General features: G+C 37.7%; 1 non-coding gene across 1 annotated transcript; it reads right to left on the bottom strand.

Annotated features, from left to right (window-relative positions):
- Window positions 1–7,226: 7,226 nt before the first annotated feature.
- Window positions 7,227–7,299, bottom strand: TRNAA-UGC (transfer RNA alanine (anticodon UGC)). The gene has a single exon. It is a non-coding gene; the product is annotated as a tRNA-Ala (tRNA).
- Window positions 7,300–16,461: the final 9,162 nt, after the last annotated feature.

The raw sequence follows: 16,461 nt of genomic DNA, 5'->3' as shown, positions 1-16,461 counted from the left end.
ACCGAGTTCACATGATAAAAAGTAAAGAAAAGTCTCCTGGTGTTTCTGACAGAGGGAGGAGAAAAGTTACCTTTTTGAAATATGCAGGTAGCATTCTCCACAGCAAAGGTCTACTCTCCACAGGAAAGGACTTTACCAGATCCTTATCTGACCTGAGGAAAGAATAATTATCTGACTCTAATACCCAGGAGCCTTCTATCTCTCCTAAGGGGAGTAGAAAAAGCTGAGATGTGCTTGTGCGGGTCAGAATTCAGGGACACAGAGCCACTAAAAGACTGAGATTTAATCATAAAATTGTAAAATCCTTCCCCTCCCTGTACCTCAACAGGGATTGAGTAAAATAACAGTGGATTACAGCTGAAAGAGCTAAAGACACAGATTCTATTTAAGGAGTTGTCAGGGAAACCCAAAGACAACAGGGGAGACAAAAACAAGGACACTGCAGGAAACTGAAGCTTCTCTAACAAATATAGCAAACACTAAACACAGCCAACTCCTGGCCAGATTAGCATACACCCTGCTTACCTCCCTTCGTGTTACCCAATACACTGAAAGGAAAAAGCTCACCATTTCCTCTAATGTCAGTACTACTGGCCACCAAATGTGGGGGTCTTTTACCACACCAACCAGTTCCTCAACATTAGCCACGTGTACAATTCAATTCAGTTCTGACACTATCTACCTGGAGTAAGCATCAGATGCTACAGGTTAAGGGCTCAGTTCCACAAGATTGCCTTCACTTCAGATGCCAGTCACAAGTCGCAGGTTGTCATCTATACCTCTGACTGACACTATAAATCAGGTTTACCCCAACCACCCCTTTGGGTTTGATAATTTGCTAGAATGGCTCACAGAAGTCAGAGAAATATGCTTACTGGTTTATTGTAAAATGATACAACTCAGGAACATCCAAGTAGAAGAGATGTGTAGGGCCAGGTTTAGAGGAAGTGGCACAGAGCTTCCATGCCTTCTCTGGGCGTGCAACCTTCCAGTACCTCAATTTGTTCACCAACCCAGAAGCTCTCAGAACCTCATAGTCCAGAGATTTTTTTGGAGGCTTTGTCACATAGGTATGACTGAGGATTAACTCAATCTCCATCTCCTATCCCCTCCCTTGAGGATGGGGAGTGGGGCTGAAAGCCCCAAGCTTCTTATCATGGCTTGGTCTTTCTGATGACCAGCTCCCAATCTAAAGCTATCCAAGAGCCCACCAAGAGCTTCCTCATTAGAACAATACACTCCTGTCACTCAGGAAATTCCAAGGGATTTACAAACTCTGTCAGGAACTGGGGTCAAAGACCAAATATTAGAACAAAAGATGTTATTAGCACCTTTATTGCTTAGGACAGTACAGAGGTTTTAGGATCTCTGGCCAGGAGCCAGGATGAAGACCAAAATATGCATTTCTTATGAATCACATCATAATCATGTTCAACTTTCAACAACAGCAATAAAAATGCTTGAAAGACAAGAAAAAAGTAGTTCACAGAGATAAAGCAAGCATCAGAACCAGACTCAAATATTAGTCAGATTTTGCAATTACCCTGGAGAAAACTACAATCACTATGATTAATATGTTAAGAACTGCAATGGAAAAAGTACACAGCATGCAAGAATAGATGAGTAATGTAATAGAGAGATGGAATCTCTAAGAAAGAATTACAAGGAAATGCTATAAACCAAAAACATTAACAGAGGGCTTCCCTGGTGGCACAGTGGTTAAGAATCTGCCTGCCAATGCAGGGGACACAGGTTCGAGCCCTGGTCCAGGAAGATCCTACATGCCACGGGGCAACTAAGCCCGTGCACCACAACTGCTGAGCCGGCATGTCTAGAGCCCATGCTCCACAACAAGAGAAGCCACCACAGTGAGAAGCCCACGCACCACAATGAAGAGTAGCCCCCACTTGCCACAACTAGAGAAAGCCTGTGTGCAGCAACAAAGAACCAAAGTAGCCAAAAATAAATAAAGTAAATAAATTTATTTTTAAAAAAACACTAACAAATTAAGAATGCTTTTAATGGGCTCATCAGTAGACTGGTCACCATCAAGGCAAGAATCAAGGATTTAAAGCTATGTCAGTAGAAAATTCCCAAACTGAAGTACACATAGAAAGAAGTATTCAAAACAACCACCACCACCAAAATCAAACAGACAAACAAAAAACACCTGACCAAAACATGCAAGAATTATGGGACAGTATCAAAAGGTGTAACATATGTATAATTGGAATACCAAAGGAGGAGGAAAAAACAACAGAGAGGATGTATTTGAAATAATAATGTCCATGAATTTTCCAAAACTAATGACAGACACCAAACCATAGGTCCAGGAAGCTCAGAGAACACCAAGCAGGAAAAATACGAAAAATCTACATACAGATGTTGGCAGAAAATGAAAGGGAAAGTCTTAGAATGTGGTGCAGTTCTCAGCAAAGTTTGGTAAATCTGAGGGGAGTCCCTGAGTCAAAGTTACCTGTTAGGGGAATCCCATGCCTTCCAGGAACAGGGCTGCCACACTGTCTTTGGCTGAGAGCAGCCCATGAAGCAAGTGGCTTCCACATGAACACAGTAATGAATTTCAGGACCCAGTAGTTGGGGTGATGGGTCAATTATGCTCTTTACAGCTAGAGACCTGAGAGACCCATTTTAATGGCTGACACACTGTACAAGGATTAAAATGTTCAATTCACTAAGAACATAAAACAATTCTAAAAATTTATATAAATTATTCCCATAACATATAAAGGAAAAGAATCATTTAACTAGAGAAACATACCTCTACCATGTAGATTTCACCACATTTTAAATTATTGATAGGTGAACTACACACACGAAAATCACATAACGGACATATATACCCAACAATTAAAGCTACAGATTCTTCTGAAGTGTACATGTAATGTTTACAGAAATTGGTCATATACTAGTTCATAAATCAATCCACAATAGGTTTTAAAGAATGTATGACACAAATCACATTCTCTGGCAGTGCTGCAATTAAATTAGAAGTCAACTAAAAGGTAAAACTTAATATTTGGAATTTGAAAACTTCTGAATAATTCATGGGACAAACAAAGTACAAAGGAAATACTAAGGTGTGGAGAGGACAAGAAAGTCTGTCATCACAGAATAGACAGGTTCTCCTCAAGCTCAGATAATTCAGATCCTCTATCTTCTGCCTTCCTCTAACAGGTCCCAGGCCCCTGTTCTTCATGGTCTGCACTTGCATGTAGAGCAGGGGTGCAAGTATGGAGAGAGGTACTCCTTTCCTGAGCAGATCATGCTGACCTTGGTGGAGTAGGCAAATCACTGATCCTAGGATTCAGATCCCTACACCACCCTCCAAGTTCTGTGAATAAAGGCAGGTGACTCCAAGTCACTGAGTCTCAAGTTCCTCATTTGCAAATGGAATAATAACAGCTAAATTGTTCAGTTACTGTAAGGCTAAAATTAGAGACTCTTTATGATAGATGATATTAAGAAAATGCTTTACATGAATGATTTTCTTTCCCTATGTTTGAATTTTCAATTCTTGCCTATCCAGGCTTGTTGGGTCCTTATTGGTGTGTTCATTTCAACCTTGTACTGCACGTTCATCTCGAGTTTAAGAAGCTTTTGGAATTAGCTTAGTGACCCAGCCAACATTTTTGTCCCTATTTCTCCCAGTTCTCACTTAGCTGAGGAAAAAGGTCTCAGCTTAATTATGTCTATCATCAAAAGATGTGACTGTGAATACAGTAGAAATTTGAAACATAAATACTGAATAGATGAATGAACAAATGTGTTCTAAAAATGTATTTGTAAGTGGGAACTGCTATAGATGTTATTAAGACTTTCCTCTCCACTTGACTGACATTCAATTTTTGAAGGTTCATACTCTTTGATCAAAACCCTCTTAAGTTCTTTCACACTCAGATAGAATAGGCAAATAGAATAAATTGAGTAGTCTTCATAGAGGAAATTCATTTTTCATGAGCAGGTTGCTTGATAATCTGCTTTCAAAAGTGCCTGAAGTTATTAAAACTGCATAGTGAACCCCTCTCAGCATCACTGCCTTATACAAAATCCTTTCCACTTGATGCTATTAGATTCCAAATTATGCCAGGTCTTTTAAGTACTTTGGTTTAGATCAGGGTTTCTCAACCTTGACCCTATTGACATTTGGGGCCATATAGTTCTTTGTTGTAGGGGGCTGTCCTTTGCGTAGTAGGATGTTTAGCAACATCTGTGGCCTCTACCCACTAGATGCCAGTAGCAGCCAGCCCCTTCACCCTATTGTGACTTCCAAAAATGTCTCCAGACATTGCCAAATATCCCATGAAAGGAAGAAAATGACTCGGTGAAGAAGCACTCATCTAGAATGATCCTTGCTACAATACAGATACAGCCTTCCACAAAAGTTGAGAAGTGAGGGATGTATCACCAGTTTTGGAGTCTGCTCTATTGTTGAAATTTATGGTTAAGTTATTATCTTAATCCCATCAGAAAACTCCCAGCCTGAATTGGCAAGTCTGCTCTCTTCTGCTCAGTTATCACATTGAGGATACTTGGTTTTTAACAAGACTGCAGATTATACTGGCTTCTGCACAGAGCCTGTGCATATCACATATAAATGAAGGTAGATATGTCATAATTTATATTCTTAAGGTCTGTATTTGCTGAGTTGTTATTCCATCATCTGTCAACATCAGAATGGTCTTTCAAAATTTCCCACTTTTATTATGTTTCTGAAAATACTTTTATGCAAAATTATTCAACACATCAATAATCCAGGAAGTTGCAACATTTTGCCTTGGATTCTACCTTATCTGAAAATAATAGTATGATATAATGCTATATTTACATGTTTGTTGACATACCTCTCCTTATATCTTTAATTTTTACCTAATCATTACACTTGGTTTAGGGTCTATTTATATTGCATAAGATATAATTCAATTTTGTTTTTGACCCATTCAAAGTATCTGTCACTTAATAAGAAAGATGAACTTCTTTACATGTGTTAAAACATGTACATTTTGCTTTGCTTTTGCCATCTTGTTTCCTTTGAGGCTCCCCTGAATTCTGGCTCTTTTAGTGGGGGATTTATTTACTTTTCTCTTACCATATCTGGTGCTTCAGAAGGTATATTTTCTGTTTTGAATTCTACTGTTAGTCATCCAAATATTTCTATCAATTTTTCTGTCACTTTAATTACCAGTTAATTCTGTTAATTTTCACATTATATATCTTGATTTTTCCAATGTTAGGTGTATATGGACTCAAAATTATAATGTATTTCTGGTGAATTTTTCCTTTTATGATTAAACAATGGCTCTCATATTCTAAAAATTCTTGCTACCATAGATACTTTTTTTTCCTCAACAGCTTCCTTTGATTAGTAATTTTTTGCATTGCTTTTCGTTTTGCATTACATGGTTAATTTTTTTGTTTAATCTTATCTCAATTTAGTCTCATATATATTAAGCAGCTGGCTGTTTTAACATTTATGATACACAAATCTCTAATATTCAGTGAGAGAGTTCTATCCATTTGTATTTACTGCTTATTTAGTACTTATCCCTAAATACTCTCCCTACCCTGTTTCCACGCCCTTTGCATTGTGACTGTGTCTCTTCTCCCATGAAAAGAGTCTGTTCCCCTGTCCCCTCAACCTGGGCTGGTCTCTGATTTGCTGTGACCAATAGAATGCAGCAGGACCATTCCTCAGCCAGTTCCCAGCCTCGGCCTCAATAGGCACAGCATCGTTTCACACACTTTGCTGGAAATCTGGCTCTTCCATCTAACCAAGCACAAATTACCTACTAGAGGAAAAGAAACCATGTGGAGGAGAGCCAATGCACACCAAATGACAGCCAGCCCAGACCCCAGAATAGAATCACCTGCCCGCTCTCAGCTTACTGCAGATGTGTGAGGGAGCTGGACCAAGACCAGAACAGCCAGCTGAGCCCAGCCTAAATTGCCCACCTGCAGGACCAAATTAATTGTGGTTGCATTAAGCCAGTGTTCAAGGGCAGTGTTGCACAACAATATCTAGTACACTGACATATATGGAGGGATTTATACCATGATATTTTAAGATTTCTATTTGCCATACTTCTGTGTGTGTTTCTTTCTTTACCTTTTTTTCTCCTCCTATTTGATTACTTTATTTTATTTCCCTGTTTTCCTCTAGGGATTTTGAAGTTTAAATTATATTTTTACTATTTTTCGTTACTTTTACACCTTTGAAGTTTACATATGATATTAAGTCCAAACCTAAAATTCCCAGTTAATTAGTGTCTTTATTATCCTTCCAAGCAGTATAGGAACTTGAAGCACTTTACTTATGACCATTTCTCTTTCCATAATTTTTTGTATAATATTTAGTTCCACTTTTTTTGTAAAGGACCTCCAAGTTAGTCATCATTGTCATCACCATTAGTAACAGTGACAGCAGTCCAGTATTCTTTACCACCAGGATGACTAACTTATTTGTCCTCTATTACTTTGTCAACCATACTCCTTCCAAGTTTTAATGTTTTGAATTATAGTACACCTTTTACTAGTTCCTTTAGTGAGTATCATATGATATTGCCCAGCATTTTTGTATTTTTAACAAGAAGGGAGAAAAAGGAACATTCTATTAAAGTTCGGTTTTTCATATAGCCAGAATTCCTACCCTTAAGAATTGTTTTCCATTTCATCCATATATATTTTAGTGTGGACCTCTAAAAGTAAAGCCTTATTATGTTGTTGTTCTTGTTTTTGTTAATATAACCACAGCACTATTATTACACCTAGACCTAATAGTAATTCCTTAATATCATCAAATATCCAATCATTATTCAGTTGTAATTGTCTCATAAATGCCATTATCGTTTACTTAATTTAAAAATCAGGATGCAAGTATGAATAACGTATTATAATTAGTGCTGTGTCCTTTATATCTCTCTAAGTATAAAATTTCTACTTCCATAACTTTTATTCCTTGCAGTTTATATTTGTGGAAACCAACATATAAATTGGTCATCAGTCTTATTTATTAGCCTTCTTATAGACTTTCACATTTTTCCTACTTCTAAAGTAATTTAAACAGGATGCATTGAAGGTTGCGATCCAGCAACCATTGTTAAATGGAAAGCCTCGTTCATATGCAGTATTTTAGATTTGGTCTGCTTTTTTAAAAAATTATTTTTATTTTCATTTTATTTATTTTTTTTGGCACAGCATGGGGATCTTAATTCCCTGACCAGGAATCAAACCCATGCCCCCTGCAGTGCAAGTGCAGAGTCTTAACCACTGGACCACCAGGGAAGTCCCTGGTCTGCTTTCTTAAAGTAACATATAGTTGGGTTTTATTTTATTTTTAACTTTTTTTTTTTAATTTTTTTATTTTTTATTATTATTTTTTTTATTTTTAACTTTTTAAAATTTTTAAATAACTTTAGACATACAGAAAGTTTGCAAAAATAGTACAGAATCCCTGTATATCCTTTACCCAGCTTCCTCTAATGTTAATATCTTACACATGAAAGAGTACAGTTATCAAAACCAGAAAAAATTATCATTGGTATAATTTATTAACTAAACATTAAATCTTATTTGAATTTCACTAGTTTTTCCACTAATGTCACTTCCATGATCCTATGTAGGCTCAACACTGCATTTAATTATTTCTCCTTTAGTATCTATCAGTTTGTTGATTTTTTAAATTCAATAGGAAATGTTTGTTTTTTAAGCCATTTACATTTATTGATATAATTCATGCATTTTATTTTCTATTACTCCAGTTTTTGACTCTTGCTTTTTATGTTTTTGCAGTGTTTCTTATTTTAATATTTTAATATGGCCTCTGTTATAGTTACATTTATGTTTTCTAAAGATTTGAAAGAAATTGACCCTGTTTGTAATTCTATTAGTGGCTAAATTTGCTTAAAATTCTTTATATTTTGATCTCTGATTATAAATACTACATAGAAACTTTCCTTAGTATTCATTCATTTGTTAAGGTATCTTATCACACTGCTCTAAATCTTTGTGGGTGTATTCTGGAGTTTTTAACATGAGTTATTTTATTTATTATTTTAGGATATATGACTGTTTCATATTTACTTTGCTTTCCATTTTATTTTGCTCCCAATCTCTATTTTTAAGCCCAATGACTGTCAACTAGAACATTTTCAATAATTGTTTATTGAAATTACCATAATTTCACTAGTTATCTGAACCTGAATCTTTCAAAGGTAGTTTTGAAACTTACCCACCAATCCTTTTCTGTCACAGACACCTATAATTTTAGATTTTTTTGATCTCCCAGCCCAATGGCATTAAAAATTTGTAATATGATATATTTTATTTATTTAGGCAATATTACACATTTGTAAATGCTTTCTATTGCTTTATCATCGGAAAGATAATTTATCTAAGTTTAAAATTATTCCATCACCAGTACCCGCACCTGCAAAAGAACTCTTTACATTGTTTTTATATCTCTTCACAATTAGTTTAAAATATGAGATATTTCCCTTATTACTATCTCTAGTTTTGTCTATTTGAATAAGCTTTGTCATTTAATACTATTGTATAAAAGTTAATTTCCTGATTTTGATCCTAATACTCTGGTTATGCAAGATGTTAACATTAGAGGCAGCTGAGTGGGGATATATAGGAACTCTCTGTACTATTCCTGCAACTTTTCTGTAAGTCGAAAATTAGTTCAAAATAAAAACTTTTTTTAAAGCAATATACCAGACTAGATAGTAATTTGGCACATGTGATTAATGTTCTTTTAAAAATAATTAAAATGTACTAACCCAAAGAAGACAGCGAGTGCTCATTAGAAGTGCAAGTTCTTATTAATAATTCAATTCCATATGCAAAAACCATGCCCGCAATAGGAAATAGGGACACAGACAACTTACAGCTTTCAAAAAAATCCATAATGAAAAAGCAAATGACTAAGACGAGAAACCTCCATTTTACCCTTTCCTAGGTAAGCCTAGAGGCTTCAGTCTCTGCATTTTCTTCTCTTTATCATGTTTTCCTCTACTTCTCTTCTTCTTCCTTTATTAAAACATTAATTATTGTTAACTTGAAATTATCATGAATAACAGATCTTTTTTCCTAGTAAAAGTTATGCTGAAAGTCTTCCAGTATAAAAATATTACCTTGCAAACTGCCAAATGAAGCATAATTACATTTTCCACTGAATCATTGCAAAGCAGAGAGGGTGTGCCCCTTCTTCTGTAATACACAGCCATCCATCCCCTCTCTTGTTTTATTTCTGTGAATTGTTGGCTCTGCCTGAATTCAGAACAAAGGAGGTAGTAGGCATAGCTGTTGACCCACCTCAAAGACCAGCATTCTTGACCTGTTTTCTGGGTAACATAGTCCTTGAATCTTAAAGTCAAGCACCAGACTTTCTCCTTCTTCCATCTCCCTACTCTGTTTGCAGGCTTTTAATTAGTACCAGACCTCACCTTCCCTTGGCATGGCTCACACTGCTTCCAGTGACATGTTTGCAAGTGCATGAGAGGGACGTAGAGACCTAAGTGGGAGCCTAGGGTCTGATTTAGGAAAGTGAGGGTCTCACCTGTTCATACACAGAGTGTGTGCACAGGGACACACACAAACACACACATGGGACCAGAGTGGCTTCCAGAGGGCTACCTTCCTTTCCAGAAGCCTCATTTCAGGCTTCAAATGACAGCTGTGGCTCTGTTACATCCTGGGGATGTGGGCCTCTATTCATCTCATAAGGAGCACCCCACCTGTTCTGCAGACATTCAGGAGCCCGGCAAAGTTGCCTCTCCAATCTTGTTGCCAGCACTGTAAGCCATCTGAGAACCAGCTCATTTCTCTTAATCAGAAGCAATGACTTTCAAAAGAGTCTGACGGCGCCAATTGATGAACTAAGTCAAGAGAGAGAGGCTAATCATGAAGGATGTGCCTTATGCCTGTGTGTATTTCTAGAAAGCTCTGCAAACAAGGAGAATACATTAACATTAAGTTAAATCTACCCTGCAATTCTCAGTTCTTGTTAGCGGGAAATTCTCCCTTAACTGCTTTCTATATTATTTTATAATAGCCCATGCTATATTTATTTTAGTTAAAGTGACGCCCTGGGGGACTTCCCTGGTGGCGCAGTGGTTACGAATCTGTCTGCCAATGCAGGGGACATAGGTTCGAGCCTTGGTCTGGGAAGATCGCACATGCCACGGAGCAACTAAGCCCTGCGCCACAACTACTGAAGCCCACGCACCTAGAGTCCGTGCTCCGCAATAAGAGAAGCCACCACAATGAGAAACTCACGCACCACAACGAAGAGTAGCCCCGCTCACTGCAAGGAAGACCCAACGCAACCATAAATAAATAAATAAATAAATAAGTTTAAATAAGTACATAAAACGACGCCCTGCTTCCCTGGTGGCGCAGTGGTTGGGAGTCCGCCTGCTGATGCAGGGGACACGGGTTCGTGCCCCGGTCCGGGAAGATCCCACATGCCGCGGAGCAGCTGGGCCCGTTAGCCATGGCCGCTGAGCCTGCGCGTCCGGAGCCTGTGCTCCGCAACGGGAGAGGCCACAACAGTGAGAGGCCCGTGTACAGCAAAAAAAAACCCCCAAAAAACGGCACCCTGAAAAAGAGTGTTTTCTCACCCTTCTTTCTCGTCTAAAAAATGTCCATCTAGGGCTTCCCAGGTGGCGCAGTGGTTGAGAGTCCGCCTGCCGATGCAGGGGACGCGGGTTCGTGCCCTGGTCCGGGAAGATCCCACATGTTGCGGAGTGGCTAAGCCCGTGAGCCATGGCCGCTGAGCCTGTGCGTCCGGAGCCTGTGCTCCGCAATGGGAGAGACCACAACAGCGAGAGGCCCGCGTACCGCAGAAAATAAAATAAATAAATAATAAAATAAAATAAAAATGTCCATCTAGGTTTCCATTGAAAGTCATAAGAGGAGGAAAACAACTTAAAAATAACTTAACAAGGGGATAGAGTCAGAAGAAGAGAAAGGTGTGCCCTTTACCTGAGTAAAAGGATGCTGCCTTGCAAAGCACTGTTACAAGAACACAATGTAAGAACAATCATATGAAGAGGTAGATTCAGACAGGGAAATGGAGACTAAAAACACTGTCAGTTGTTTAAGACCACACAGAGAGTAAGTCTAAAAACTAACAGTGGAACCCAGACCCACGTCCTCATTCCAACTCCTGAGCGCTATGCTGTCCTTGTCTAAAATAGTAACAAATTAGTTTTGTCTTTCAATTCTCATTTTTCAAATCATGAGACCTGTGGCACAAAAAGTTCTCAATATAATCAAATATCCATCCTGTACTTAAATTTCCATAATTTCTAATTAGAACAGTTTGCTTGCCTGAATCAAGACCTTCATTGTGATTGGTTGATATGATTCCAATGTCTTTTTTTAATCTACAGTTTCCTCTTCCATCTTTTCTTTTCTTCCTTTCAATGTATTTATTAGAAACCAGCGTGATGTCCTATAGGATATACCACAGTCAGGATTTTCTGATTGTACCACCGTGGTATCATGTAACACCTTACTTGTCAATTGGTGCTTAGATTTAGAATTTTCATTAGAATTGGATTTGACTTTATTTTTCTACAAAACTGCTTTATTGGTGATTTTGTGCATTTTCATTAGATTTTAACAGTCCTCTTTCTAGGATCCCTTATGCATTATGGATTACTAAATGTTGATAATTTATAATTCTCTGACCTATCTACTAAATGATACTTTATAATTCTATAATTCTATGAATTATAATTCTTTATAATTCCCTACTTTATAATAAAGAGTTCTTGGACTCTTTAATCAACAGAAATTGATAAGAGTCCAGACAGGAATTCAGGCAACATTTTATTGGGACTCATGCTTCAGCATGAGGGAGCGGAAAACAAGTAACAGGTTCCCTTGCTTGTGAGCTGGTCCCTTAAGTGGGGTGAGGATAGGAGCAGATCGGTGGGTCAGGTCAGAGGGGTGGCTTAGGTGATCTGCTCATCCTCTCAGTGGTGCTGTGTGCAGGGACCATGCACAGTACCCTGCTTTTGCTTCTGGCACCTCAGAAGTGGCAGTTGGGTTTTGGCCTTTTTGTATCTTGTTGTTCATAGTTTGCCCCAGCTACTCATGCATGCAGTTATTTTTAGTTCCTTGTAGTTTCTTGTATTCTGTTGCTCGAGGAGACATTTGTCCAGTGCAAGCACTGCACCACAGGGTCCCAGGTCCCAGCCTGTCTCACTATCATTCTGTCTTCATTTATTAGCTGGATCACTTCTGATAGGGATCAGGACATGCTACCCCAAAATATGGATCCTTGGCATATTGAAAATGACACCTTGTCACATTTGAGTTTAAGATAAATGGCAGAAGCAGGAAGGTCACTCTGACCTTCACCTACCCTTCCTCTCCTGAAACAGGTCATAAAATCCTCATGGGAAAGGTGCCCTCCTTATATCCAGAAGAAAGGAACATCCTTATCTCTGAAGACAAAGGGGTACCCAGAAGAATCCTAACAAGCAGGACTAGCTACACTTACCTCATATACTCTAACATCATATTTCTACCCTTGAATCTAGCATAAAAATACTTCGTGACACATAAAACTTATACTAAACAAATGTGGGTGCTTTCCTCTTATTAATTTGTCTGTGTCAGTTGAATTTTCAGACTCATCCAGGGACCCTAAGGGGGTCAAGGAAAACTTTTCCTCCCTTACACTTCTAAAAGGAGAACTTTCCCTCATTAACCTAGTTACCTAAAGGTATGGTTCACAAAGAAGAGGCAGAATAAATGTTGGTTCTTTCCCTTTATTTGTGAATTTTTCATATGTTTCCTAGAAACTTCTAAAATTGGCCAATGATATTTTATATTTCAAATATCATTATAAATTCATGAATTTTAAAATGTTGGGTGTATTTCAATCGCTTGTAATCATATTCCTTATTACCCATCTTTGGCCAGTAGGAGCCTCTTCATTGTGATTCTGAGACCTTGAGAGTCTTTGAGAGCTTTCTTGCTACCTGGTATGAAAAAATGTTCTGAACCTATCTTACATATTTCGTGTCCCAGAACAAGAGTCAGCTAGGCTTGCTCATTATTTGAGTGACTAGGGCTAAGAAATATGTATGTGTGTATATGTATACATAGAAAATATAAAAGGGATTCATAGTGATTTGCCAATTATGAATCAGAACTAAAGAGATTTTCTTAACCACATACATACAGCCCATATTTGTATATTTATTGTTTCAGTATGTGGATTCGGGAAATGTATGTGCATGTATGTGTCTTCGTGTATTAAAATTATTCATACTGATATCTTCCATTCAAAATCAGAACTACAACATTTTTATTTAGCATTATAGATGCACAACTATCTCTTTTCTTCCAAAATGGCAGTCATGACTTGCAACAAACAACCTTCATTTTTCATTTGCTTTATTAAACAATACATGCATAGCTGTCTCAGAATAACAGTCCAACCCTGACACTAGTGATTGATTACCAGAAGCAGTTTATTTTCAGGTTTATCTTTCTCTGGGTTAAAGGGGTCCAGAATAGGCTGCTGTGCCATAAAAATTTTGAGCTGAAGACATTTCAGAAAGTTTTTCCTCAACTTCCCTATCTGCCTAAAAGCAGAGCTTCCCAAAAGAACTCAAAGGAACTCAATTGTCATAAATCTGTTCCCCAAGAGCAACCAGAGAAGGTTGACTCATCACTGGAGATTAGAAGTCAACTCCACACCTAAACAGACTGTCACAAACTATCATATATCCCATCTGTTCTCCTAAGGACCCCTTTATCTTTCCTAGAAGTTATTTGTTTTCCCATAAGTGACCTTTCTTCCCCTCCCATCCTCTATTAAGCTATTCATTCCCCATAAATACCCATCTGGCTATTCCCTTTTCCTATTAAGATGGTATACAAGCTCCAAATTCTAACTACCTACTTGAGTCATATTTTTGTGAACTCCCATATGCATGTGATAAAATTTTGTCTTTTGTCTTGCTACTGTGTCCTTTGTAAATTTAATTCACAGGGCCCTAAGCACTTTACCTAAGGAAGTAGAGGAAAAGTTTTTTTCTCCTTTACACGGTATATCCTATATCCAATTAGAAATGTTCAGGCAAATTACTATGTTTTAAAGTTTCTCTCTGTGGCCATCCCATCAACTAAAATCATAAGTTTATTTGTTTCAGTTTACTCTTGATATATAAAGATTGACTTTTAACTTAATTTCATTTATAATTATGTAAACATTAAAAATTTTTCCAAAGTCTAAACTATACAGTGAACTACATGCAAAGGAGTTTTGCTTCTATCCCTGTTCCATTCAGCCTATTTCCTCCTCCATAGGAAACCTTTACTTTTTTTTTCAGTTTTATCTTTTCACATTTTATACAGAAAAAATATTCTTGCATATTTATATTCTCTTTTTCTCAGATAATCAATAGCAAACTGCACATTTTCCTCCATCTTGATGTCATCACATTATATCACAGAGATCCCAACATAGTGTTTATATAGAGAATGTTAGAGGTAAAATTGTCTTCTTCCAACTTGGGTCCAGTGGTTTGGGGCTTGCAAATTAACTGATCATAGATTAAGAGGAGAAAAGAAAAGTTTTATTTAAGTGTACGCCCAGGAGTACTCAGTGATGAGTTACTCTCTTAATAGTGAGAGATAAAAGATTTATATACCAAACTTAATGAAGCAGGGAGTGGTTTAGGGTTTCAATGGAAAAGTAAGGAAGGTTCTCTTGGGCTTTTTGATACTGATGGAAATGGGCAGTATATCTCCAGGGCAGCTGAATTCACAGGAGACTCCCTTATTGGGAGACTTAATGGCAGCTATATTTTTTGGAGGTTCTGCTTTTCTTAGATAAGGAAAGTTTGTATAAGATTTTTTTCTATGTCTTCTTTAGCTCAAACATTTTCTCTTTAAAATAATTTTTATACCAATTCTGAGGGTCTGAGTGGGTCCCCACAAGAGTTACTCTTCGTTCCATTTCATCAGTTCATAGTACTACAGTGTATAGATGTAACACAGTTTATTCAGCCATTTCGCAAATGATAGAGATTTAGATCGTCTCTAACTTAAGCTGTTGTATTACAAACAGTGGTATAATGAATAACCTTGTGCATAAAACTTTTTGTACTTTTTTCCAAATGTATATCTGGGACAGATTCCTAAAGGTGATATTTGATTTATCATAGGGTAAATGCATATGTAATTTTGCATTTAATCATAGTGGGGGATATTGCCAGATATCCCCCACTATGAGTATACCATCTTGCTTTATCACCAGCAATCCATGAGAGTATGTTATCAAACATTTGAACTTTTCTAACGTGGTAGGTGAGAAATGATAACTCAGTGCAGTTTTAATTGTATTTCTTTTATTGGAAGTGAGGTTGAATATCTTTTCATATAGTTAAGAGCCATTTATAGGTCTTTGTATGTGTGTATTCTAGCTCATAGTTCTGTAACATTTAAAATATCTTCATGTTTACTTTTTGAAGCTCTACTTTTAAATTGCTTGGCTACCTGCTTAATATTTTTATATTAAAAATAGTTTTTCTGTAATATAATGACAAAGATTTTCTCCCTAACCAAACTCTACTCAAGCTCTCCTGAACTTTTTAATTAGGCCTCCTTCTGTGTTTCTCTTTCTGCATTGCCCAATTTTAGCAAGAATCCTGATAAGTCAGTTTAACTAGAATCTCCATCCTCCATATCTGGCCACCCTTGATATCTAATATCTGATAGTTCCTCATCCTGCACTATTCCCCAGGTGATGTCTGATCACCATGGCCTGCCTTCAGCAAGAATCCTGTTACATTGGCTGAGCCAGAATACCCCTTACTCTTGATGTTTCCTTTTAGTAATTTTCTGTCCCTGAACTCCACCCTGCTCCTTGCCTGTAAGTTCCCACTTACCTAGGCTGTATTCAAAGTTGAGTTCAGTTTCTCCCCCCACCCTGGCAAGACCCTATTGCAGTGGTACCCACCTATCCTCATGGCCACCCTTGAATAAATTCTGCCTTTCCATCTTCAGTAAGTGTCATGAATATCTTTTTCTTTAACAGTTAGTCACAGATATTTCTCTCAGTGTGTTATTTATCTTTTTAATTTGATTCTGATGTTCTCTGGCATACAAAATTTTTATTTTATCTTTTTTAATCAAGTTTTCATAATCTTTTCACACTTCTGAATTTCAAGTCATAATTAAGAAAGTTATAGAGGGGCAGAGTCAAGATGGCAGAGTGGGAGGATGTGGAGTTCACGTCTCCGCACAACAGGGGCACCTACCAGATGCTGGTGGGAGACTTCGACACCCAGGAGGATGGGAGGAACCCCCAGGAACCAGGTAGGACTTGGAGGGGAGTGAGAGTAGGAGAAGTGGAGGCCGGATGGGACCAGTGCCCTTGAGGGGTGGCTGGGGGAGGGAGGAGTTCCCATGCCT

The sequence above is a fragment of the Phocoena phocoena genome, chromosome 10, assembly GCF_963924675.1.
Source record: "Phocoena phocoena chromosome 10, mPhoPho1.1, whole genome shotgun sequence".
Taxonomy (NCBI): Eukaryota; Metazoa; Chordata; class Mammalia; order Artiodactyla; family Phocoenidae; genus Phocoena; species Phocoena phocoena.
Note: the sequence above shows the minus strand (reverse complement) of the source record. Positions and strands in the feature narration are given on the sequence as shown.